At 40.7% G+C, this 27603-nt stretch overlaps 2 protein-coding genes across 2 annotated transcripts in view; one reads left to right on the top strand and one right to left on the bottom strand.

Annotated features, from left to right (window-relative positions):
- Positions 1 to 6627, bottom strand: part of LOC144075919 (neural cell adhesion molecule L1-like protein) — a 47806-nt gene extending 41179 nt beyond the window's left edge. The window contains exons 1-3 of the mRNA XM_077603386.1: positions 6539 to 6627; positions 6341 to 6407; positions 5204 to 5418 (exon numbers count right to left, since the gene is read on the bottom strand). The gene's annotated coding sequence lies outside the window, so the exon portion shown is untranslated. The remainder of the gene's footprint in view (positions 1 to 5203; positions 5419 to 6340; positions 6408 to 6538) is intronic.
- A 17283-nt stretch (positions 6628 to 23910) lies between these two features.
- LOC144075861 (contactin-3-like) overlaps positions 23911 to 27603 on the top strand; it is a 36180-nt gene continuing 32487 nt past the window's right edge. The window contains exon 1 of the mRNA XM_077603295.1: positions 23911 to 24438. The gene's annotated coding sequence lies outside the window, so the exon portion shown is untranslated. The remainder of the gene's footprint in view (positions 24439 to 27603) is intronic.

The following is a 27603-nucleotide window of genomic DNA, read 5'->3' as shown; positions in this document are numbered from 1 at the left end:
TTTTAGCTTCATGAGGCCTGCTGGGGACTTGTGGTCGATCGTCCAAGCATTAACAGAGGGGACGAGTAAGCACAAAGCAGCCAAGCTGTCACAGCCAAATTCTTTTCTCTTATCAGCAGTGAAAAGCTTTCATATGATGCAGCCTAAATGGTGCCATGAGACAAGTTCAGTTACAGTGACATGGCTTGATTTTCAAAAAGGCCACCTGTGGAGCTCCTTATTCCACAGGTTTTAGGAGCAAAACAAAACAGTGCAGTGATTCAGAGATATCTGCAGGAGGTGACCGTATACAGAGTTGATGTTTTCATTGCTTGCCTGGGACTTGCTGGCACTGTGTTCTGAATTTTTGTCTCAAAGTCAGCATTTGTTCCAAAAAAGAAATAAATGAAATGTTTAAAACTGGTTTTAAAGAGTGAGACTACTGTTCAAAAAGTATCCTAATGAATATGCGTGGAGCCAGAGGATGGAGGCTAAACTGTGGTCAATATCCAAATGATTGAAAGGATCACGATTGGTTGAGTTTACCAGCAAGCAAGTAAAACACTTTTGCTGAGGATACATAAAAGGTTCCTTGATGCACTTTAATAGACTTCTTCATATAAAGGCATGAGAACAACTTCTGAGTCACCTTCAATGTTTTGAAGGATAAGGAATGTAGTATTCAAGCCACTTGAGATAAACCCTTGTTCTTCTTCATCTGCTTCTTCTTTGGTTATATTTTATAGCACTTTGGCAACCTTTAACAGGTCATTTCTCGGATTCCAGCCTCTAGTTTTGAGTAAGCGAATCACTATTATCGGTGTAGTCACAGTATATTGATGTTTATGTAGCTATGTTGTGTTGGCCATCAGAACTGCACCACACTATTAAGTGCTCGTCAATGATCACATAGCTAGTTTTTCAGTACATTTTTTACTCAAAAAATCAGTTTAAAATTGACGTTGGTGTGACCACCTGAACTCATCAACATTTTTTTAATATTACAGTGGTCACAGTAGGCATCTTTCTGGGTGCAGTGCAAAACTGTGTCATAGCACAATCAGTGAATGCATGAAATATCAGCCACTTTATTATCTATCTACTTACTGTTTACTGTATCTACTTACACCCACGCACACAACGTTATGAGGGATGGTTGAAGGGTGTGTAAGGCAGGCAACACATTCAAGCAGGCATTCGCACTATTCATTGACGTTTTTTTTAATACTGGTTAACGCCCTCCTCTCTAAAAAGCTCCATGACAGTCCATTGCTTTAGCTACTCAAATTCAGACAGAGTGCAAAGTTATTTGTGCCCCCTGTGTGAGGCGTTGACTTCACCCAACAGTTGTCGCGTATGCTGGTTATCACCTTTGCTCTCGGTCATCCGGAGCCAGCATGTCTGAGGGGCACAAAGCCAGACGCTGTGGCAACAAGAACGTCGTTTGAGACATTAACTGAGCATTGGCAAGAGAAATGCACCCACTAAGGCTTCATGCCTTGGCAGGAGGAGGTTTGATTTAAAACTATATGGCATTTTTCTAGAGTGCGGTACAGAGTGATGACCCAATCATCTTGTGACAGTGACCCCTCTATTTTAAACTGCTGTGTTAACTGTGGTGTATTCTCTTGTCAGTGACTACTGCAAATATTTCACAAGCATTCCAACTGTGCACTGTCTGTCCTCAAAGGAGCCCAATAAATTGCCCCAACAAAAACACACGAGCACACTATCACACAAACATACACTTTTTACTCTCACTCTCCTGGTCACCCAGGACCAAACAAGTTAACTGGAAGTGAATCTTTTGATTCTTGTGTGTTTTTCAATGTCACTGAAGATTGTTAATACATAAGCATACAAGACAAGAGCCGTTGCGAAAAAATATGGCATTGCCACTTAACTCTACTCCATCAGATATTCATCTATCAAACTATTCTCATTGTTTCCAAAGATGGGTTTCAAATGGGTCCAACTGCTAGTTATAATTCAATCAACTTGCCTTGAGAACGTTTTTTTGCCGGAAATTGAATTTGAGTTTGAGTTTGAATTGGCAATTTTCTATTAATTAGATGCCAATAACTACATCGCATCCCAAAAATATATTTAAACGCGCAAAAATGAATTCTGCTGGTGTTTCTGAAAACTATTCCCACTCCATTTACGTCACACAAACCTGGCATTTACACTTTATATCCACCGCAGATGCAATCAGAAAAGCTGAAGCTTACCATTTCCTTTCATGTGGATCATATTTCTTCATGCAAAGGCAGGTTGAATGATGTTTACTGTATATCGAATTGCCATCCAAAGAGGATCCCAGATCATCAGTGATTACCAGGCTGAGTATGGACCCCCACCATCCCAGCCTGTAAAGGCATTTATGGTGCTTGTAGATAACAATACTTAACTGTATGTATCCTCATTGTAGCATACATATTCTATTTTGTTGCTGTACTCTACAACCCTTTCACAGCCACACATAAAAAACATAAATAAAGTATTAAAGATGAGATTTATATTTTTTAACCATTTCAGTCAACAGTACAATAAGTGAGACCCCAATGTAATTGTGCACTTAAAGAGGCAATTATATTTCTTTTTATAAATAGGTGTAGACAGCATGTCTGTCATCTGGCAACACATGCTGGATATGTTTCTCATTTGGAATGATTGTCTGTAAGCATGGCTAAAAATGTACTCAAATGTGTGATTTTACTGGAACAAGTGGATGTTATGGGAACCCCCAAAAAGTATGCACACCCCTTTTCAACTCTATTCCCAAAATGCTTCAATTCGCAATTAACATGCAAGTTGGGCCAAAGACAAAAAAGCCTGCGAAAGCTCGCACCACTCACATGACATCCTCCCATCATATCTCATCTCATCTCATATAATTTTCTGACTCATACCTAGGGGCAATTTAGATTGTCCAATCAGCTTACCATGCATGTCTTTGGAATGTGGGAGGAAACCGACATACCCGGAGAAAACCCACGTGGGCACGGAGAGGACATGCAAACTCCACACAGGTCGACCGACCTGTATTTGAACCCAGGTCCACCACTGTGAGGGCAACGCGCTAAACACTGAGCCGCCTAAAATGTACTACAAAGTGGACAGCTTTCGGCCCTGGTGGAACGGACTCTTGCCGCCATGTGGCGGACAAACACGGATATTACATCTATTACGGCCACGGAGGGTGATATTTAAGTGACACGGGGCACAATTTCATGTTTTTTTTATTTTAAGACATTAATAAATAATTTCCTTATAATTTTCTCTCATTTTTGTGTTTCCTCACGTCTTCCATACAAAATTGGGACACTGTTATGTGAGCACCGTGGAACGAATTAGAGAATTTACATATAAAGTACACCTCTACTTACAAAATTTTCCAGTTACGAAAAAAGTTTTGGAACCAATTAATTTCGTAAGTAGAGGTACGACAGTGTATATATATATATATATATATATATATATATATATATATATATATATATATATATACACACTATATATTAGTGGTTTTATTATTGGTATCCCAATTTAAAAAAAAAATTCTTTAAATGTGCTGTGTGCTTTTAATTTCCATGCTCAAAACAAGCCCAGACAATAAAATAATTCTCTAAGGAGAGACTTAAGTTTCCTCCTCTTTTTATTTCATAAAATCTCTCATAGCAATTATTAGTAAATCGCACATGCAAATGGAACTTTAAATCCTAGCTGATCTAAACATCTCCTAAAGCAGATTGTATTTATTAAAACTCCAATTATTCTTCACCCAATATTGTGTCATATTTTCCAAGGATGCATTACCTGTTAGTCGACAAATTATGTATGGTGGAAAGGTAAGATGATTAGTTATACAGTAAATGACAATGATTTTGCTATATGAAACAGCGAAATGTACAAGGGAATGACCTGCCATAAGCAAACAAAGACAATTCTGTCCAGAGATTCCTACTTGGGAAGCAGCAATGATGACAAGCATTTCCTACCGATTTAGATTTCCTCAGAAGTGTCCCAAAATAAGAGCCGTAGTCCTGTTTGGTTGTCCTACATTCCTGACCAAGTTACTTTTTTAATCCAATTTTCTTTTCTACAAACAGCAAACAATTTATGTATGTGAGAGAGTCTGTCACTTACTGCAACTCTACCTCACGTCTCAACAAGGTCGTTCCTCTATTTTGGAAGTGAAAGAGGTCAAAGGACACACATGCCAAAGGCCTGCGCGTGCGTGTGTTGAGGTGGGTGTGAGTGTGTGTGACAACGTTTAAATACTATGGCAGGCATGCACCCTTAAGCTCCAGGGAAATATTTCACTCCGAGTGTCTGTGCGAGCATGGTGTCTGCAACTGTCCTGATTCTTAGGGTAACTAATAGTTTTCCTTCACTTCCTTAAGCATCCATTTGACTGATGAGCACTGTAAAGCCATGCATGTAATTGTCTTTTCTGGATAAACGGGTTTAGTCTCAGTAATTTTCTTTCTGCTTTTTATGTCATTTGTATGCAGATGCAGAATAATAATGATCTTGTGCAACTGTAGAACATTGCCTAGTTTTCACTCTAGGAGTGTCAGTGGAAGTGCTTTTATCTTTCTATGATGCCATTCCATAAATGGACATCCTTAAGCACATGAAAAAAGGTACACACATTCATTTCCTAGATTTGAGAAAAAATATATGTCAAAAACAATACAAATGTCAATACAAAGTGCAATTGTTTTTTTCTTATTACCTGAGTATATTCGATCTTTTTATCTTTTTGTTGTTGTGTTTTCTTTCACAGGCCCAAGGCCTACCAAATCATCTTTATATCTATATCTATATATATATATATATATATATATATATATATATATATATATATATATATATATATACATATATATATATATATATATATATATATCGTATTTTCACGACTATTTGGCGCATCGTATTTTACGCCGCAGTGTCAGTAACGAGTGCTATTTCTGTATTTTAGACACACAAAGCACGCACCATTTCATTAGACGCATATACATTCGATATTGTATATGGATGAACATACATATATATGATTTTTTTCCCATTCATTTAAAATGTATAAAAATACTACTGATCGATTGATCTGTAAGAACATTTGCTTACACATTATTTGAATGCTCATGACAGTGCCTCATAATGATAAAATTCTGCATCACATTTAAGCCGCCTGGTGGTGTAGTGGTTCACTCACCTGACTTTGGCATGGGCCTGATTCTTGCTGGTGGTTATCTGTTTCTCAAAGTGCCCTGTGGCTGACCGGCGACCAGTCTAGGGTGTAGTTTGCCTTTTCGCCCGCAGTCACCTGGGATAGACTCCAGCGACCCCCACAACCCTTATGAGGAAGCGGAAAATGGATGAATGGATGGATGGATGGATGGTCATACGAATGAAGCGCATCACACACATCTAGAGAGAAGGGAAAAAATAATTTGCTAAAAATTCTGAAATATATCAGGTTTGGTCCATAACTTTGTCACATTTTTTTGTATTTGACCTACTGTGAGTTTGATTTCTCAGCCATTGCTTACCTATTAACAAATATATTCTGAATAAACTAAAATATATTTCTGGCGACTGAGTGGTTAGTGCATCGGCCTCACAGCGGGGGACCTGCGTTCAAATCCAGGTCGGTCTACCTGTGTGGAGTTTGCATGTTCTGCGTGGGTTTTCCGGTTTCCTCCCACATTCCAAAAACATGCATGGTAGGCTGATTTGACACTCTAAATTGCCCCTAGGTAAGGGTGTGAGCGCGAATGGTTGTCCGCCTGCTTGTGCTCTGCGATCAGCTGGCCACCGATTCAGGGTGTCCCCGGCCTCTGGCCCGAAGTCAGCTGGGATAGGCTCCAGCACCCCCTGCGACCCCAGTGAGGATAAAGCATTTCAGAAAATGAATGAATATAAGCGGGGCGTATGTATTCATCTTCTTTAAAGTCAAATTTAAATTGTTGGATTGTGCGAAAGTCAAGAGTATTGTAAACAACCCTGACAAATTTGAACAAATAAAAAAAATAATGACAACACGAAATAAGGCTTTTGAAACGGTTTGTCCTGTCAATTCTGGGATTTTGAAGGCGTGTACCTGCCATCTGTTAATCACACTCTCGACGCTAGCTAGCATTAATGCTAATGCGTTTCACAACTATGCATGTTTGAACCATCAGAGCCAATCTTCAATTCTGAAGAAAACAGCGTGTTTCTGGGTGTTTGTAGCAGAACGGTACAGTATTTCAGCTTTTTTTTAAATGATCAGTTTACATAATTATCTGCGTTAGTAGTTTGTGTGAGGACTCTACAAATGACCATCATTAAAAAGGTGACGCTCACTGACCTCTGAATTTGAGGCGCTCATCTGTCCCTCCGACCACTTTACTGCTCATTGCTGACTAGTGTCCATTCTGCAACATGTGTTAGTCATGGCGGAAATAATTCTGTTTTACAGTACACTTTCAGACCCACAAATTGACAGCTTCACATTCAAGCAAGAATGACAATGTACGGAAGGCAGTGTGGTCATTAGGTCACCTACCTTTCGCCTAGGGATGTGGCTATAAAATTAATACAATAAAATAAAAATAAATACAAGCAGGTGACTAGGTGGAGAAGTATGCAGTTGCCATGGTGAACATTTGCCGGTATTTAACTAATGCAACTCTTGTCTCGTGTGGTATGATAATGCCCCCTAGTGACATCTCAAAATGGCCTGGCCCACAAAAAAAAATGGGCAAAAAGGTTGACACTCATTCACAGTCTTCCCATCTTATCGCATTTTCAGAACCGCTTTATCCTCACTAGGGTCGCGGGGGGTGCTGGAGCCTATCCCAGCTGACTTCGGGCCAGAGGCGGGGGACACCCTGAATTGGTGGCCAGCCAATCGCAGGGCACAATGAGACAAACAACCACTCACGCTCACTCATACCTAGGGGCAATTTAGAGTGTCCAATCAGCCTACCATCCATGTCTTTGGAATGTGGGAGGAACCAGAGTACCTGGAGAAAATCCACGCAAGCGCAGGGAGAACATGGAAACTCCATACAGGTGGACCGACCTGGATTTAAACCCAGGTCCCCCACTGTGAGGCCGAGGAGCTAACTACTCATCCACAGTCTTGTTATTTATAATAAAAGCAAAAACTGTTAAATATATTTACTTTCTGGGGATGATCACAGACTCTTTCTGCTTATGACTTCAAGTAAAAGTTCAAATGTGCATCATATTTTTGAAGCAGGTGTCCTCAGCCTCTTTTATATCTAATGATGCCGAGAGGAAGAATGAGATGTTTCTGTCTGAATTAAAGGGAGATGCGTAAGTGCTGTCTTCTACACCTTTCTGGTGGTTTATATACAGTGCAGCAGTAGGACACTTGGCAAAGACTGAGTCATATCTTCTATGAGGCTTGTGCATTTGAAAATTACATTGACTTTGATTTAAAATCAAATTATTAGTTATGGTGCAATACATAGCTCTGCCATTAACATTTTAAGTATTGGCTGCCTTGAATGCAGACCAAGCTGCTTCCTTCCTGGAATTTTGTAAAAGCATTCAGGAGGCAAGTTCATCAAGATTTCCTGCTTCTATGTAATCATATTTGCACAAAAATCACCCTTGCAATTTAATCACGCTAACACAACCAGTGTGTACAACCAGCGTAGACTGCATGTCTTGGGGATATAGGAGTACCCGGAGAAAACCCACGTCATGGAAACTCCACACAGGAAGGACGGAACCCACCCGGTGGGATTGAACCGACAATCTCAAAATTGTGAGGCAGAAGTGCTAGCCACTCGGCCACCATGCTGCTTACCTTTGCAATTTTCTTTAATTTCAGTAGATTTTTTTTCACCTGAAGGTAATACATTTCTTGAGAAAAATCTCCCCACAGATTAACATTATATCTTTCTGCTTCATTCATTTTACCCACTGTTTAACCTTTACGGGGTTGCAGGGTGCTGGAACCTATCCCAGCTGACTTGGGGGAAAAGCGCACTACCACACCCTAAACTGGTCACCAGTTAGATGCAGAGCACACAGAGAGACAGACCATATCATACCACATCTTTCTGCTTGGATAAAATAAAGAAGTCAAGTGTTCTTTCAGTTCTTTTAGGAATACAGTCAGTCCACATATGAATTGAATGTCTTGAAATCTCCAACTGGGAGAATACAGACCATCTGCATTATATCTGAGGAAAGACATAAAAAAGAAGAGCTGCACAGGGTTTTGAGGACTGACTGCATAATGTCGACAAGACTAGTACAATCAAGTGTCTGATATCAAATCTGTAATGTGTTGTGCAAATTGATGACAAGATAACAGCAAGCTGATGGATGCTTAATGGAGACTGACTTGGAACGCGTGCTGACTAATAAGCGCGGTTGAACCCAGGAGCTCACAATCATTAATTTGACTCAAGAGGATGTTGAATGTGCGGATGGAATAAAGACTTGCATAATCCCCATTCAATGGTGCTCATTAGAATAATGGTGCTTTAGGGAAGAATTGAAATTAAAATGTTAAATGACTGTATAAATGCGCATTTTGGAAGTGTCAGAGGAGTTTATTTTGGTCAAAACTCTATTAATTTGAAAATGTCTTTAAATTTCCTGTTGAAGCTTTGTCATGCATGCCTGGAGTACAGTATACAAAATACATCCATATCATAAAAAGAAAGCCTTAACGTAAATGTAGATGATTTCATAATTCATGTGTTTGCAAGTTGAGTTGGAAATATTGCAACAAATGTTCACCTTTAAACAGGTGCACTGTAAATTATGCCTACAATTACAACATGGCATTTTTCAACACAAGCTAATATAGTACGTGTTGCTTTTAAACGCAAGAGATTGTTCTATCACCGAGAAGAGGAAACAGAAAGCATTCATTAGGAAGAGACTAGTATTGATCATCAATAGAGGTCTGAACCTCGACATTGGTTATAAATTAATTTTATTGAACACATGAGTGTATATATATATATATATATATATATATATATATATATATATATATATATATATATATATATATATATATATATATATATATATGCATATATATATATGCATATGCACATGCACACACACAAAATTCAAAAAGCATAGTGTGTATAACCATCTCTGGAAAAAGTGAAGAGAAGATCAGGCAGGCCACTGATGCATAAAGAGATGGAATTTTCTTTGACAAAATCTGCCCAATAAAATTCATGAAGCAGTTGACGGGTGTTCTTGGGTCAATAGATTTGTTAATGACATGGAGATGTAAAGACAAGCTAATATTGTTATATTTCTCCCTCTGTGCTGCGAGTTGATTTGTCAATGCATGTTAAGTGAATGTTTTCTGTATTTTTCTTTCTCTATTTTTGTGACAAAATGCAGTGTGTGTTATGTTTAGTTTGTTGTTGTTTGTGTTAGTTGGTGCTCTAGAGAAGCTTAGTCTCATTTGTTTGGCTCCATGCTGCTGGCAGACGGTGCCGCGGGGGAGTTTGAACAGCGAATGGACATGGCGTCATGCCATTAAACTGGTCTCAGCGGTGCAATATCCTGTGGTGAAATGACCGTTAGCAGTTGGATAGGTGGTGGAGTACAGAAATGTGAAGTCTGCATGTGTCTGAACGGGGTGGTTGTCATCTTCCTGAAAAGGGCAGCTAAAGACACCTAGGTGGTTGTTCTGTAGCGTATATTAACTAGAAGAGAAAAAAGGAATGAAATCAATTATTCATTCATTTTCTGTACCTCACAGGGGTCGCAGGGGGTGCTGGAGCCTATCCCAGTTGACTCCGGGCGCCAGGCGGCGGACACCCTGTTTTGTTGGCCAGCCAATCGCAGGGCAGAAGGAGACGGACAAGCATTCACTCTGACACTCATACCTACGGGCAATTTAGAGTATTCAATCAGCTGACATGCGTGTTTTTTGGTATGTGGGAGGAAACCGGAGTACCCGGATAAAACCTATGCAAGCCTGGGGAGAACATGCAAACTCCCCACAGTGGACCTAGGATTGGACCCTCGATCCCAGAACTGTGAGGCCAACTTGTGAACCACTCATCCACCAGAAATCAATTATGTTTATAAAAAAAATGGAATTCTGATTTCTGGTTGGTTTTAGTTATTACAATTTAGCAGGGGGCTTTGAGTTCTATTCTTTTAGACCAGTACTGGCCAGCCTGTGACTTTCAAGCTGCAAGCAGCACTTTTCCCAGGTTTATTTAGCAGATAGCCCAACCCCTACTGAGCAAATAATCAGTATAGAAAACATTGTCATGACCACTTTCATTAAGGGCTCATCGTTTCCGTGTACCCAGTCCCCCCTGGTAGGTCTGGTGGTTATGGTCCAACAACAAATTTCATCTTTTGCAAATTATTACATTCTAATGTTTGCAGACATGAAATGAAAATTGAAATGAGAGTTAATTTGTGAGGTAGTACACCGTTTTCAATGCTGAAAATGGCCAGCCTGTAGCCTGAGTTCTGCACAAATGTGGTAAAGGTACTCAGAAAATCCCATCCTTACTTTGTCTCTACATAACTCTCTCTCCCTCGTCTCCACCGTCTCTCATGAAACGAAAGATAAAATATTTATAGGTAATGAATATTTAGGTGATAGTACATTTGTATCATCATCAGCGACACTTTTGCTCTTTAAATATTCATACGTGCTTACATAAAGGGTGCAAACACACCACCTACATGTTGTGAATGTTGTAAACTAGACTTGTCTGTCTCTATGGGACAGATTCTCAGCCTTGTTAAAAGCGTAAGTCAAACAAGAATGGCACCCAGTTGGGCAGACCTTTGGTTAAAAACAAACAACGCATAACGTTAAAGTAAAAAAGATTTAAAAAATAAAGAAGTATTTGTAAAAAAAAGAAATGAACAAACAGGGACATAAATGATTGAAAAATGGTAACAAAAGATGCATATTTCTTCCAACATTACTATTAGTTGTCTTGGATAAGATGTGAAAGGACTAAAAAATGATACATGCATTTGACATGAAAAAAACAGATTGATAGATGTGAAACTTTTATATTTTAAAAAATAGCTTAAAGAAGAGTGTTTGCCTTGTGGTAACAGTAAATCTCCTTTGCAGTGCTGGCTTAACGTGCCAATTGATGTAGATTGCTACTGTTGTGTAGCTGGTATAATGAACGTCCTGCATATCAATCAGTCATTAACTTTACTTGTCTTTATTCAAAGCACCTCGTCAGATCACTAGCTCCTTTTGCAAAAGATCAGTAAGAAATGAACACAAGAGGTGGCAAAACAGGGATGTCTGAACAAGAAAAAAGAAGGCAGGCACCAGCTGGTGGCAGACCGGCTTGGAAGAGAGCAGCAATATCATAGAAGACTCCAGAAAAAAATGCAATTCGTAAAAACAATGATCGTTGTGCAAAACTGATATTGAAGGCCCTATTGCTCAGTTACCTGGAAATGGGAAAGTGAATTGAATCCAATAATTTCTTGGCTGATAGTTTCACCCTCTGTTGTCGTTCAATTCTCATCAAGGAAGGTATTGGCCAAATGGTACAATCTCATGAGTTTATGCAGTGAACGTAATTCCAAATTGCTCACAAAAGCTTAAGCAATTCAGTAGCTGGGCAAAAACATGTGTAATACTAAAAAAAGAAGGACATTTAAACAAAATTTGCAGTTTGCGATATATCAAGTCGCTGAGCCCCGGGCTGGGGATGAGTGTGCCTAACCTTATCACAATTCCTGCACTAGACATCTAAAGTCACCAATTATCTTCACTCAGCTACCTAAGTCAGACAGAATTCTTCCATGTTGCCAGATCATCTCTTTTGGCTTTCAGTTGGTTGGCTTCTCATATTCTCCTCTTGTCTATTGTTTGCCTGCCTGATCATGACCCTTTGTTCTCATCCCTGGACCTCATCCTTGTTTGTCTATGCACCTCATTTCTTTGCTCTGGCTTTTGGACTCCCTGGCTTCTGAAACCCACACCTGTCTGATCATTCTGCACACCTCATCTCTTGTACCCTTGCCCCAGCTCCCTGTAGTTCTGACCCCTCGCTCAGTCACCCTTTGCTGTCCAGGATCATGCACTGAGACTTCAATTTCACCATGCCTTGTCTGCATTGTCGGTCCTAATCCACAATTTAAGTAACTTTTATGCCACACAAAAGGACTTGAAAGGTTAATTATACTAAAATAAATTATTGTACTATATAAATTATTCTTTTTAGACCCCTCAACACTGGCCTCTCATTTATTCTAACTTATGATGCTGTTATCTTGATTTCTGGAGCCTCAGTGAAGGCTGTTAAAGTGGCATACTATAAGGCTTGATGTAGCTCTTGAGACACAATACCAACAGAGCTAAAGGCTCTTTAAGTAAGATACTAAGCACCCAAATTACTGCCAGGGTGACCCACTGTTGCAAAGAATAAGAGCCTTATTTTCTGTGAACTTGAAGGACTCAGCATTTAAATTGTCAGCTTCAAAAGTGTGTTAAAGTGAAGATGAGGCACGTCACTGGTGGCTATTCAACTGTTAACGACTCACTTGTGTGAAGATGCCTTTTGGTTTGCAGGTATTGGAGCAGAAAGTGTTAGTAGTCCTCACACACAAGTGTGTATAATTGCAAAATGCAGCCAAAAAAGATGCTCAATCAATACATTTCACAAATAGCAAAAGAGCACTGCAATGAAGGGGTATTGTTGGGATGGAGTGGGTCCATACCAATTGCGAGTTAAAAACACTAGACTGTGACATTTTCTCAATAACACCACAAGAGGAAGACGCTGAATAGCCATTGAGTGCAAATGGTCATTATGAGCTTCACCACATTTGTCCCCTTTTTAAAGGGTAAGCTCAAGCCTCAGTCTGGTTTGTGTACATTACAATAGTGTGTCATTGTGACCAAATGTCGAACTACAGTATGTATATATGTCTATTCAATAAAATATTTTGTGGCACAACATTCATATTGCAAAGGACAATAATTCTTATTTCAGTCCTAACTTGATGGATGGAAGATTTGATCGCTATGTACCTTTTTTGTCACAGAGCTATATTGTTATTTCCTCTTTGTATTCATTTTAAGCATGTGCTTTGAGTTGAATAAAAAATGTAACATGCCCCTTCCATCCATACACAGTACATATATGGATCACTTTGAACACATTTCATTGTTAAGGCTCATATATTCACCATTGTTTGTCTGGTTTGTTTTGTATTTGGGCAAAAAAAAACAACAACATCAGAATTAGTCTGTAGTGTCATTATAGCTTAAGAAGAATTCAGTAAGTATGGAAAAAGGTTGAGTGGCCCATGTGGTAGTTAGTGACAAAATAAATTCAAATTCAATATAATGGATCCTCCTTGTACCATGAAACATTAAAATGCAGTATGCAATATAAGGTACACTGGCTCATTAGTCTTCCCTGAAAGCCTTTCAAAAGCAGTCTGGATAATGAGCTAATGTCCCCAGAAACGGGGTGCGCAAGATCGGCAATAGGAAAAAAAAGGAAGAAAACACAAATAGAAAACCAAAGAGGCCGAGCACGCAAAATGTACATGCTTGTGTTGATTTTACTGCACTGTTTTGAGTTGTATTGTGCTGTGAAAAATCATACAAAAATAACGATTCAAGACTTTGTAAAGCGAGGTAGAAGAGAACTGAATGTAATGTAGGTTTACCTGTTCAAAGCATGGCTGATGAATATTTTATGATATCATAAAGTAGGTTATATGCTCTCTGTCTACCAACAGATTCGATAAAGATTTCATTTCAGGACTTAATAATTTATTGCACTATTAACTATGCGGTTGAAATGTGTGTCAGAGGGCTCAGGGGATCAAATGGAGTGCATGCAAGTCTGCAAGAACAAACAACAATGACCACAAACAGAATGGATAGAAATGGTTTTTCAGTAAATAATTACTACATGGAGAAAAGAAAACAAGAAACTTGTGAATATGTGAGTACAAGTCCAGAAATGCCATAACAGGTCTATAGAAAAAAAAAAGTAAAGATTAGACACATCATAATTCATCTCTTTGCCTCCTAAAATGTACTCAAGTGTGATTTAATCCTGTAGTTGGAGAATTTTTTTTTTCTTGCTGTCTGCAAACCAATCTGCAAAGTGAGCAAATCAGGTGACGGAGTCTTGCTTTGCAAAACTGGGTTAAATATCGGGACGCTCCCTTCTTGCAGATCTTGCAAACATTTGCACTTTTCCTCCATCACTCTCTTGCTAAATGGGACAAGCTACATTCCCATATCAAGTGAAAATGAATTCTTGGGAAAAATACTGTGTGCCTCTTACAATACATGATATGTGATATGAGATCTTTTTTTCTTTTTTTAATGGCTTAGGGTAGGCGTCTGCAAATCGGTCTCAGGAGTCGCTATGGTTTTGGGGTTTTGTTCCACCCAAGCCAGCACTTACAATTTAACCCATGAGGTTTCTGCTATAATAATAATAATAATCGGACATAGGCCATGTCGTCATTACCACAACACAAAAGCCTACTTGTCATCACACGCAGAAACTGCGTGTGACGAAATTGATGGTGCTTCTCCATAAGCTACGTTTAATCGGCAAAAGACCTAAATAAGTGTAAGTTACGGACTTGTAATTTGTCATTCCGCTGTTGTGGATACAGGTCGCTTACCTCTCGATTACCTCACACTGTCTTCCACTTACCTTACTTCAAGTCAGCTAGTAGGAGGCAGATCACCAACCAAACATCTATTCATATACCGCAGAAGGGAATGTGAGTTATGTTAGCGCGAGTTTAGATGTCTGATGGATGTGGGGAAAAAACTGTCCTTAAGCCTATTTGTCCGAGCTTTGTGGGACCTATAGCGTCTGCCAGAGGGCAGCAGCTGGAACAGATTGTGACCAGGGTGGTAAGGGTCCCCTATGATGTTCTTGGCTCTGCTGAGGTAACGAGGGCTGGCAATGTCTTCAAGTGAGGGCAGAGAGCAGCCGACAATCCTCTGGGCAGTGTTAATCACTTTCTGCATGGCCTTTTTGTCTGCCGCCGTGCTTCCAGCGTACCACACTGTGATGCCGTACGCCAGGATGCTCTCTACAGTGGTTCTATAGAAGGTTCTCAGAAGATTGGTGCCCAAGTTGTTCTTCCTAAGTACCCTGAGGAAATGGAGTCGTGTCTGAGCCTTCTTCACCACTGCCGTGGTGTTTGTAGCCCATGAGAGCTTGTCCGTGACGTGGACCCCCAGGAATTTAAAGGACTGGACCCTGTCTACACATACTCCATTTATGAGGAGTGGGGCCAGATCTGTGCCGTGTTTGCGAAAGTCCAAGATTATTTCTTTAGTTTTCGTGGTGTTCAGTGTGAGATTGTTCACCGAGCACCACGAAGACAAATTGTTGACCTCATCTCTGTAAGCCGACTCATCCCCTCCTGAGATGAGTCCGACCACAGTGGTGTCGTCAGCGAATTTGATGATGGCGTTAGACTGGTGGGTGGGTGTACAGTCGTAGGTGTACAGGGAGTACAGAAGAGGACTCAGTACACAGCCTTGAGGGGAGCCAGTGCTTAGTGTAATGGAGGAAGAGAGGTGGGGACCAAGTCTAACAGTCTGTGGTCGGTTGGTCAAGAAGTCCTTTATCCAGCAGCAGATTGAAGAGGATAGTCCAAGGTGGGAGAGTTTGTCAGTCAGAATGTCCGGTTTTATGGTATTGAAGGCTGAGCTATAGTCAATGAAGAGCATCCTCACGTAGTTCCCAGGGTGTTCCAGGTGGCTCAGTGCTGTATGAAGAGCAATGGCAATAGCATCATCAGTGGACCTGTTTGCTCTATAAGCAAACTGGTGAGGGTCCATTGAGGGAGAGATTGTATTCCTGATATGGCGGGCTACCAACTTTTCAAAGCACTTCATGATCACAGGCGTGAGGGCAACAGGCCTATAATCATTCATGCTGCCAATGGTTGGCTTTTTGGGGACAGGGATGATGGTGGCAGATTTCAGACAAGATGGAATGATGGATAGTTGCAGGGAACAATTGAAAATATTTGTGAAGACTCCAGCCAGCTGGTCAGCACAGGCTTTGAGCACCTTCCCAGGTACTCCGTCTGGGCCCGCAGCCTTCCTGGTGTTCACAGACCGCATTACCAGTCTCACTTCCTGTTCCCGGAACGTCAGTGTATTGCTGCAGGGTGGTGGTGGGGGTGTTGAGACTGGGTCTGATTTGTCAGTCTCAAAGCGGGCAAAGAAACGGTTCAATTTCTCCGCTAGGAGGCATCTGCATTAACAGACATATTATTGTTATTGTAGTTGGTAATATGTCGTATTCCTTGCCACATCTTCTTTGGGTTATTTTCTGTGAAGTGCTCCTCAATTTTTTTGGTATATGCTGCCTTGGCCTTTTTAATGCCTCTTTTCAGCTCAGCTCTGGCAGCGCTATATTTTATCTTGTCCCCTGATCTAAAGGCGGAGTTACGGCATTTGATGAGTGCCTGTGTCTCATTTGTCATCCAGGGTTTTTGGTTAGGAAAAACCCGTATTCGTTTATCTATAGTGACGTTGTCGATGCAGTTTTTTATGTAAGAAAGTACAGAGTCCGTGTAGTCCTGGAGGTTGTCGTGTACAAAAAGTTCCCAGTTGGTGCGGGAAAAACAGTCCTGCAGCTGAGAGAGTGCGTTGTCGGGCCAAGTTTTTATTGTCTTTATTTGTGGCGTTGTTTGCCTCCGGAGTGGAGTGTAAGCGGGGGTGAGAGATAGGCAGAGGTGATCTGATCCAGCTAGGTGAGGGAGGGAAGTGGCTTTATAAGCATGTTTGATGTTAGAATAGACATGGTCAAGAGTTTTGTCTCCTCTAGTATTACAATTTACGTATTGAATAAACTTAGGTAAAACAGTCTTTAAACACGCCTTGTTGAAATCACCAGCGACAATAAAAACTCCATCGGGGTGGGCAAGCTGTTGTTTGTTAACAGCCGTTAGCAGGAGGTTAAGTGCCGTGTTAACGTTAGCATTCGGAGGTATATAGATAGCCGTTGCTATGACGACGTTGAGCTCTCTTGGTAGATAATAGGGCCTACATCGTATTGCTAATAACTCTAAATCCAGGGAACAGTGAGTGTCAATAATTTTACTGTCACAACACCATTCATTATGTATATACATGCACAGTCCTCCTCCCTTGCTTTTGCCTGTTAATACTTTCGAACGGTCGTTTCGAAAAAGCGTTCGGCTAGCTAGCGATACCGCCGCGTCGGGGATATGCGGGTGTAGCCACGTTTCTGAGATGATAATAATATTACAGTTTCTAACAAAGCTGTTGGTAGCAATACGAAGTTCCAACTCATCCATTTTGTGGGTGATGGATCGGGCGTTGGTCAAAAGGATACTAGGAAGCGGAGCTCGGTGTGGTTGTTGTTTCAGCTTAGCAGCAAGGCCCGCCCGGCATCCCCGCTTCTGTTTCCTGTCCCTTCGCCGCCTTCGACGAGCTTTTGGTGGGCTGGCTAGCCACGGAGATCCCGGCGAGTGTGTTAAGAAATCGGATGTATCGCATATCCTTCGGATAGTGAGTAAATCCTGGCGACTGTAAGATAACGAACGACACCGAACTGGAGAGCTTGAAGCCGCTGCGTCAGTGCGCGCCGCCATCTTACGTTTTGTTATGCACCTGAATACAACCAAATGATTACACTTCTAAAACATCAGATTGGTGAAAATGAGTCATCTTGTTTGGTTGGAATGAAATGTTGCACCCCCAGCAGTCCTTTGTGCAATAGTTTGGACCCTCCTGATTATAGTATATAATATATACTATATACATGCTAACCACTCCAGCCTTAAATGTATATATACTATATATACATTTAAGGCTGGAGTGGTTAGCATGTCCACCTCACAGGTCTGAGATCTAGGGTTCAATCTCTATTGGGTATGGGCTGCATGTTAAGTTTGCATGTTCTCCTTGTTTCTGCGTGGGTTTTCTCTGAGTATTCTGGCTTTCTCCCACTTCCCAAGAATATGCATGATATGCTGATTGATCGCTATAAATCAACAAAGGATAGAGTGTGAGCATGGTTGGTTGTTTCTCTCATTGTGTCCTGCGATTGGCTGGCCACTAATTCAGGGTGTTCCCCGCCTACTGCCCATAGTTCTTCGGGACATGCTCTACTCACCCCGTGACCCTTGTGTGGATAAGCGGAACAAAAAATGAATTGATGAAATACATTTTACTTGATAATGTTCTACATATATATATATGGTCTGTATGTATTTTAGTGCATGCACTGACCAGCAAGGGCACCTTATCCTGTGTTCTTATAATTCCCAAAATAGGGAAAAAAACATCTGACCTTCTTTAACCATTAAGAAGTAAACACGGTTGTGACCCTACATTTGTAGATGGCCTGACAAAGGAGCAAAGGATTCTCTACTAGATAAGATGTCAGATTTTATATCAAACAACAGTATAATCTTGCGCTTGTTATCTTGCATGGCATGTTCTAGAGAAAATGTTAGTAGCCATTACACCCCTGATGATAACATTAAATATTTTTGATAGCCACACAAAACTATGACTCAAAATGCAACCATGAATGTGCATACACAAGGGCACAAGCGACATACATAGCTGCACATAAACTCATTTGTTTAAATGAGAAATCAATAATAGGGCATCTAATATGTTAGATTTTACTACAAGTAATCAACATGATGGAGTCCCTGTACACATGTATTGGTGTTCACTAGCTTAGTTCTTATAAAATGAACTAAGATCTGCCGATTTGTACTTAAAGTAGGCTATTATGAAAATCTTTAAAGCTTTATGACATTACATACCTCCAAATATTGTACAGATTATCACTCATGGCCGAGTGGCTAGCATGTTGGCCTCACAGTTCTGAGATCAAGGGTTCGATCCCAAGTCTGCACCTTCTTGTGTGAAGTTTGCATGTTCTCCCTGGGCTTATGTGGGTTTACTCCGAGTAGTCCGATGTGTTACCACATAAAAAAAACATGCAGCATAGGCTTGTAAAACACTCTAAATTGCCCCTAGCTATGACTGTGAACATAAAATCTTTGTCCGTCTCCTTGTGCCCTGCAATTGCCTGGCCACCAAATGAGGATGTCTCTTGGCCGGTGCCCAAAGTCTGTTGGGATAGACTCCAGCACCCCCCACAATCCTCGTGAGAATCAGCTGTACAGAAAATTAAACTGAATATCACTCACATCCTTTAAGCTCAACAATTGAAAATTGTTAAGAGTACGACTGTGTGCTTGTGACTGGGTGTCTGTGCACTATGTTTCCACAGCAATATTTTTTAGCAGCCGGGGCAGAAATACGCCGTGGCCGGGGTGCTAGAATAGGCAGTAGACAGGGTAAATCTTGAATTGGGGGCATAAATAAATTATAAAAGATTGTACTTACTAAAAAAATAGAGGTTTTTATAGAGCCCATTATAGAGTAGAGAGCTTCTAAAGTGAGAATCAATGCATTCGCGACTGTAATTATTTTTTTATAAAATAACAAATAATTTTAATTAATTGAATGTTTAATACATAATAAACAAAAAACATTCAAAAACAATGTGGTTGAACATGAATTAGGAACAAACTAGTGATACCTCACCAACCTCATCTTTCTCTTCTGAGAAAACTGTTTTAAAAAACTCATCTTTAAAAATTTTGTCAGCTGTGACATTAATGTCCAGCTATTAATGTTAGCTATCAATAATTGACACAGATTAGAGACACGAACAAATTTACAAATTAGTTTACGTAACATTAGTTGTTCAGCAATTTATAGTGAATGCCTTTTAACGTTAACTGTCTGGCAATGACACGTGGTGAGAGAGCATTTATACTTAGAGGAGCTTGGGACCTCAGTTAGCCATTAATCTCCCAGACGATAAGGTTGGCAATGGGGATGGGCGTTGTGACTCGTTAGCCATTTTACGTTAGGGCCATCAAATAAAAATAACATCAGAATCAATGTTGTGTGTTCTTTAAAACAGATATGGATTGCTCAATTAAGTGCAAAAAGAGCTAGCTCAGAGATATCAACTGTCAGTTTTCACTTTAAGGAATATAGTGAGGCGCGGAGTATCAGGCCAAGAACAAATAACAGATAAACAAAGGTGAACAAACGGAGAGAAAACCCTCACCAGTGCCCAATACATGCGAGTGAGCAAATTCTGGACAACTGGAGACTTCAGCAAGGAGACAAAAACGCCCAGCACAGAAACCTGGTGATGTCAGTCCTTTTGTACGAGACTGGGAAGCTGACAAAAGGAGAGGAGAAGATTCTGGATGCATTCCAAGCCAAGTGTGTGAGAAGGTTATTCAATGTGCGCTGGTAGCAACGCAGATTCAACAAGACAAACCTGGAAGAAACCAAGGAAATCAGCAAGGGACCCAGAAGAAAGAACTGAGGAAGACCAAAGGACGACTGTACAGTGGACATGGATTGGAGCCCAGAAGGATTGCAGGAAAAGAGGTCAATCAAATACAAGCTGGCAAAAGATGGTGGAAGTAGAGTGGGCCGTTGTTGGCTGGAGCTCTTGGGGCGCATGACGCCATGCAGCGGCAGAATGGCACCAATGGAAAATTGATGACCTATAACAAATTATTTATAAAAACCTTGAAAATGTGCGATTGTTTGTGAGAATGGTTCTCAGTCTCTGTGTGCCCTAAGACTGACACGTAACCAATCTGGGGTGTAGTCTGCCTTTTGCCCCAAAGCGTGCTGGGATTTGGCTCCAGCCTGACCAGGATAAGCAATGTTGAAATTGAATGAATGAATCTGAAAAACAATTAGGAGTATCCAAACTTTATCAGCTATATGGAGGATCAATAGTGCAAAAACAATGTTTTTCTTCCTAGTTTAATGGCAGTGCCGCTGTTCATTGCAAGTGAACACGGAACAGATATCAGCACACTTAGGGAAATAAATGATACCTTTAGGACTTTCTATTAAGATGTTTACTCTGTAGGGCTCAGGAGGAATGTGCTAAAATATTCTGGAAGAATTCTACCGCAATTGTCCAGGCTCAAGGCCATGAATAAATTACAGGTAATTAGAGGAAATGTCAAATTTCTTCTGTGTGAGGCTTTAAGAATAGTGTCCTGCTCACATGAAATTATCCTGAGCTGAGATAATGATCAATGAATGTTGAGTAGGGATCCCTGTGTGTAGAGAAATGTGAAACCAACAGTAACACAATTACTGTAGGCTGTTGTAAAACCGGCAGTCGAGTGGTTAGAGCATCGGCTTCACAATTCTGGGCTTGAGGGTTCGATCCCAGGTGGGTCCTCACTGTGAGTTTGCATGTTCCCCCTGGGCTTGCATGGGTTTTCTCCAAGTACTACTACAGTTTCCTCCCACATGCCGAAAACATGCACGATAGGCTGGTTAGACACTAAATTGGCCCTAGAAATGAGTGTGAGTAATGTGTGTAGTAATTTGCATATCAAGGGGAATTTTAACCTGATAATTTCTTAAGTAAAAGCATTCCTAGGTAGAGGTTTCCCTGTAAATAACCACAAGCCTGCTATCATAATAAGAGAGGGGGAAAAAAGGTAAAACGAAGGTGGAAAGTATTTTCCCACTGCTATGTCAAAGAGCCAAACAAAAAACAATTAGATCACAATCACTTTTAGCACTAATGACACTTAGAGGAGCTTCTTTGGTTTTAACATCAGGAGTATTATTAGTCATATATTCAAGATGTTCATATGTTCATGCATGGATGCAGTTAACAATTCCTTTTCATTCTTTTCCAAACATAAAGTAGTTTTTGTGCACTCTCTCGCCCACTCATATTCAAAGCACAGTCTGCTTGAACGCAACGATACACTTATGAGTAAGCACCCACTCTACCATGTTTGTGTATTTAGCAGTGGCGGGCCGTCAGGGCCTTCAAGGCCTTCTCTGCTGGCCTAAGAAATATCTGAATCATATATTATATTTTGTCCATCAATACTTATTAAATAATTACAAACTGTCTGTTAGCTTCCTTTCATTGCTTTTCCCCCTGGTTGCACTGCTTCCAGATGTGTTTTCCTATTGAAGCATTTAACCAATCACATTTCAGCCATTATTTGTTGCCAGGGTCAGAAATCTGCCTCAAGGCCTTCACAATCAGTTCTGCAGGCTCTGCTGCATTAAACAAGCGTCGATAAGACTGTTGCTTTAACCAATCAGATTTCGAGTTGGCAACACCACAATGACTTGTCGCAGGTGTAGGGATACGTCATTGCCTTCTCACAGGCGTAGGGATACGGCATCGCTTTCACCAACTATGATTGGCTAGTGATTAGCCAGAGCTACCAAACTGTATCTGGAGCGAGCTGCACAAGCAAATATATTGTTGTGTTGATTTAAAGCCATTTTCAAGACGGACTATGCCAGAAATACGACAGGACAGGCTCGACTTTCAGCATTAGCTTCGATGGCGATAGAGAAGAAGGAAGAAAGAAAGGAGGATGGATATTGTGTACAGTTAAAAAAGATTTTTTGTGAATAAAATATGGCTATATTCCTAAATAATATTTCAATTGTGGGCCCGGTTCTGATATCTGAAGAGCTCCAGTGTTTGTATTTAATCACTAAATGCTGCTAGGATGTGGATTTTACCCCATTTTAGTGCAATTTTTGCCGTTTCGCCATTGACGTCCATCGCTGTCTTTTCCCGGGGAAATCACCCCCCCTGGCCCGGTTGTAACATCTGAAAAGCTCCAGTATTTGTATTTAATCAATAAATGCTGCTAGGAAGTGGATTTTACCCCATTTTAGTGCAATTTTTGCCATTTCGCGTATGGACGTATATGGACGAATCGACGTTCATCGCTGTCTTTTTCCCGGGGAAATGATACTCCAGGCCCGGTTTTGATGTCTAAAAAGCTCCAGTATTTGTATTTAATCAATAAATGCTGTTTTCGGCTGGATTTTACCCAATTTTGGGGCAATGTTTGCCATTGACGTTCATCGCTGTCTTTTCTCGGGAAAATTACCCCCTGGCCCGGTTGTAATGTCTGAAAAGCTCCAGTATTTGTATTTAATCATTAAATGCTGCTAGGAAGTGGATTTTACCCCATTTTTGTGCATTGATTTATTGATTATTTTTTATGTGTCGCAGCTGTAGCTGCAGTACAGGTTTTATAGCCATAAAATTGTTTTTGAGGGTTGGATTGATTTGTTGAAGGCGCTACTAGAAAATGCACGGACCGCCACTGGTATTTAGTAATTGCTATCTTATTATTTTGGGCTGCAGGTAACATGCTCAGTGTAGTCAAGTCCTTGTTGCTATGTCTGACCTCCCACATTATAAATGGTGGCCATTCACATCTCATAAACCTACAGAGAGTTATTGTAAGCCATACAGCCGGAATGAAATGAAAGTGCATATGAGTCCCGAAGAGAGCCCAGACGGTAACAACAAAGAAAACCACCCACCCTAGTATAAAACATTCTTTTCTATGCTAAGTATAAATCTTGGTAAATTTCCCCTTTTTTCCACATTAGACAAAAAATGAATTGATGATAACTATTAATTAATCATGATTAAAATGTATTCACTTTTCAGTACTAAATAAAACATTTTTGCAATGGACTTTAAGGTGTAAAGCCTAAACCTGTTTTACCAATTCATTTTCTGAACCACTTATCCTCACAAGGGTCTATCCCAACTAACTACGGGCACCAGGCGTGGGACTATCCACTGTCCCCCAACTGGTGCCCCTAGTTAACTGGGATAGAATCCAGCAACACACCCCTCCCGTCCCCTGTCAGGATAAGCGGTTCTGAAAATGAATGAAAAGATGAATGTGAGGAAGGCAAACACTTGGCCTCGGTTTCAATGATTGGTGGCAGTGATTTGATTTAACGCAGGGGGGCGCAGTTCTCTGCCAGGTGTCTTTCCCACCAGCACCTATAGGTGGGAGGGTGCACGTACATCCATGCTGCTGCTGCTCCGAAGCCTTGCTGCTGTGCTGCCCACTTCTCCTTTCTCCTCCTCATCGCAGGGGGCGCTGACTTGATGCGCATAATAAATCACCTCTGCAAGATTGCTACCCCTTAAACACCTATTTTTTTTCTTCCAAGGCCGATTTGAAAGCAGCGCGCGTTGGATTGGAGACCCTGGAATGATTTCAATGTGATTCAGCGCCACAAGCAACGTGGGTGTTTTGCGTGCTTGAGAGCTGTGAGATTGCGTGTGTGTGTCTGTGTGTGGTGTTTTCCTTTTTTATTTGTATTTTTTGTAGTCATTTTTCGTGTGCATGTGTGTGATGAGGAGCGAAGGAAGAGGTGGGAGCAGCTATGAAGCGCGTGTCATCCCTGCCCAATTTCACCTGTATGAACGACCTTGCCATTGTGAGCGAAATGTTCTTAAAAGGCTTTCCGTGGAGGATACATGTGTCGCTTTTCTCCTGAGATCTGAATCTGCTCGCTGCTGGATCCAAGACACTCTAAGATAGGGGGTAAGAAACGCAGACGCACGCACCCACACAAAAAAGGCGACAAAATAAAGCGTGTGCGCGTGCATGGCTATTGTGAACGCGTATGTAAGCTAAAATATTTACAATGTGATATATCTTAGTATCACATCTAATAAGGTCCACCAGTTCTTGTCTACCTTCTCGAATTGCTATCATAAAGACATTCTCTTATGACTTGGATCATGTAAAAATAGTTTATTATTGGCTGAGAAAATTATGTTATGCCCTCATCCAAATTTGTTTTCCTTTTTGCATAAGAAAGGGTGAAATATGCATTATTCGCTAGAATTTTATTTTTGAGTCCGGTGATTCATGGCGTTATTTTAGTGACGGAGTGGTCCAGGCTATCCGGGGTGCCTACCTGGTGTGATGCTTGACTGCAGCCTCACTTGTGATCACTCTGTCAAATATGTGGCAGAAACCCAACAGCTACACATTTCACGCCCAACCGGTCTCAGTGGATTGCATTACAAATGATTTTATGCTAGTACAACGAAGGACCACCTCCTACTCAACTGAATGAGGTCCAATGCACGTGTTGTTCAGCTAAATCTGCCTTCACAAAGATAATACCCAGAATTAATTGGGGCTGTCAGATTTATTCAACCGTATTTAGGCTTAATGTCATTTTGGGAGTGTAGCAGCGAACAGTTAATAGTCACCAGTATTGCTGTGTTCTGTGATTTATATAGGTAATCTTTTATTTTTCTTTTAATATCAATCATCATGTTTTTATTGGCAATACTGTTGAATTTTTGTAGTTCTTGTTCAAATACAAAGGCAAGATGTGTGGCAAAAAGCAGCCTCTTATCACTTTTTCAATACTTCACGTACTGCATTAAGGAGGCGCACAATTGCCTGTTTATATTTCTCATGATATTTTGAACAAAATATTTGCAAAATAGGTGATATATATATATATATATATATATATATATATATATATATATATATATATATATATATATGTGTGTTTATATATATATATATATATATATATATATATATATATATATATATATATATATATATATATATATATATATAACTTTCTATTTTGCAGTATCATATAAAAAATAAAAGGAAAGTATCCAGTCCCTAGTCCGGAGTAATTCTTGCAGTGAAGTTTTCACACCACCTTGCACTGGAATCTTCATTAGCACCATTATTCAGTGCAAACTCAGAATGTCCGTGGTGTGTGGTAAGCATTGGCAACCGTGGACATGTGAATCACTCACTACCCTTCTCCAGCTAATGCTACCATAATTTTGGTATCAAAATTTGACTGGCACATTTAAATTCATTAATGGTTCCTAAAATGAAACAACGAAATAACATTTACGCAAACATGCCATCTTTGTCAACCCCTTACTCCGAGTCTTCATACATATGCAAAGTAGGCGGGGAGTGTATTACCCAGCGTGCCCTCCACGCATCACTCCTCAGTCTCTAGGTGCCAACTGACTGTACATTGTGCTCCCATCACTGAGTTACAGCACGCAGGATTCTTGCAAGTAGGAAGGAGGCATAAAAATCCAATTTGGCAAACTTTGAAGGGGGAAAAAGGCCAGAGCACACATGAAAGGTTGCGTAGAAAATCCTGGCTGAGACTCCACGTGTCTGACTTGACATCCAAGGCAGCTGACAAACAATTAGACTCTCTATAAGTAGTGCTCTGAACCAGGCTCTTTTGGGATTAGACCATAAATGAGCCACACATCAAGGCTTATGTCTACTCAATAGAAAGTGGGTGTATGTGTGGAGGAGCACATTGGTGGGCGTGTGTGCTCTGTGCTCACATTTTAGCAGATTGGTGTTGAGTTCTATCTGCGGGCCTGGTGGATCATAAACCCCACCCAAAGACCAGATTTTTTTTCTATTTTCCTGCACATCTATACGCAAGTGTACACAAAAATGTAAAAATGCATTCACTTCAGTTTCATTTACTCATTCATCCTATTCCTGATGGATGGGTGGGGCGACTTGGATGGGCTCAGGAGCCCCCTTGGGTCCTGGGGCCTGGATAATGCTCCATTTGCTATGGCCAATGTGGTACACCATGCCTCCTTTCTCCCGTGATGGCCGCACCTGGCCTGTTTGTGGTTTTCTGCACAGCAGTTTCATTCTGTGTGACTAACACGCACGCACGTTAGAGTGAGTAATATTATAATTATAATAATACATTTCATTTGAGGCAGCTTTCAGAACACTCAAGGACACTGCAAAAGAAATACAAATTGAAATTGACAATACAGTGGTACCTCTACATACAATCTTAATTCGTTCCGGGACTGAGCTCCCATGTCGATCTTCTCGTAACTCGAGCGAACTTTTCCCATTGAAATGAACTAAAAACACATAACACATAACTAGTGGTTTAATAGTAATAAAATGTGTTTAATGTAACTAAAATTAGACGCGTTTCGCGGAGGATACACAGACGGACATAGAGGCAGGCGGGTTCGGTGGGGACTTTATCCACGGCAATGCACTCGTAACCGAACAAGCAAATTTAAATTACCTTGGATTAATATATACAGACACACTCAAACATACGTGTACACAAAACTGAATTCTAATTTTGTTTTAATTATTTTTACCTTCGTTCTGCGGGTTAGCTGTTTGCCACGCCTCCATCCTCACGTTCGCTATCGATGGGCTGTTTGCTGTTGTATTCCCTTCAAAATATTCCGAAAATGATGCACACAAATGTCCTCACAATAGGATAACGCACGACCACATGCCAACGAGAAGTAGTCTTGAATGAGCGATCGCGCGAGCTAACAGGCTAAGGAAGGAAAAGCAGGAAATGCAACAGCTCAGCCTACCCACGTATTGCTTGTGGGTAATGAAGTTTTATTCTGAGAAAGGGTGCCATTAGCTATCGGTGTTGTGTACACGAGTATACTTCATTACCCAGAAAGCCCTCTTTTTGCCCGCGCATGCGCGTTGTGCGTTTTCTGGTCCATGTGTAGGCGAAAGAAACCGTTCAGTGCTCGTAGATATCTGTTATACACGGAAGAGATGCGGCAAAAAAAGACAGCGCGCTACAATGATAAACAGCCTCTCATGTCATGGCCACATGGCTTTCTCACATCTCGCTTTTCTCGTATCTAGAGCGAATCATTTGCTCAAAATTTTTCTCGT

The sequence above is a fragment of the Stigmatopora argus genome, chromosome 1 (assembly GCF_051989625.1).
Source record: "Stigmatopora argus isolate UIUO_Sarg chromosome 1, RoL_Sarg_1.0, whole genome shotgun sequence".
NCBI classification, from domain to species: domain Eukaryota; kingdom Metazoa; phylum Chordata; class Actinopteri; order Syngnathiformes; family Syngnathidae; genus Stigmatopora; species Stigmatopora argus.
Note: the sequence above shows the minus strand (reverse complement) of the source record. Positions and strands in the feature narration are given on the sequence as shown.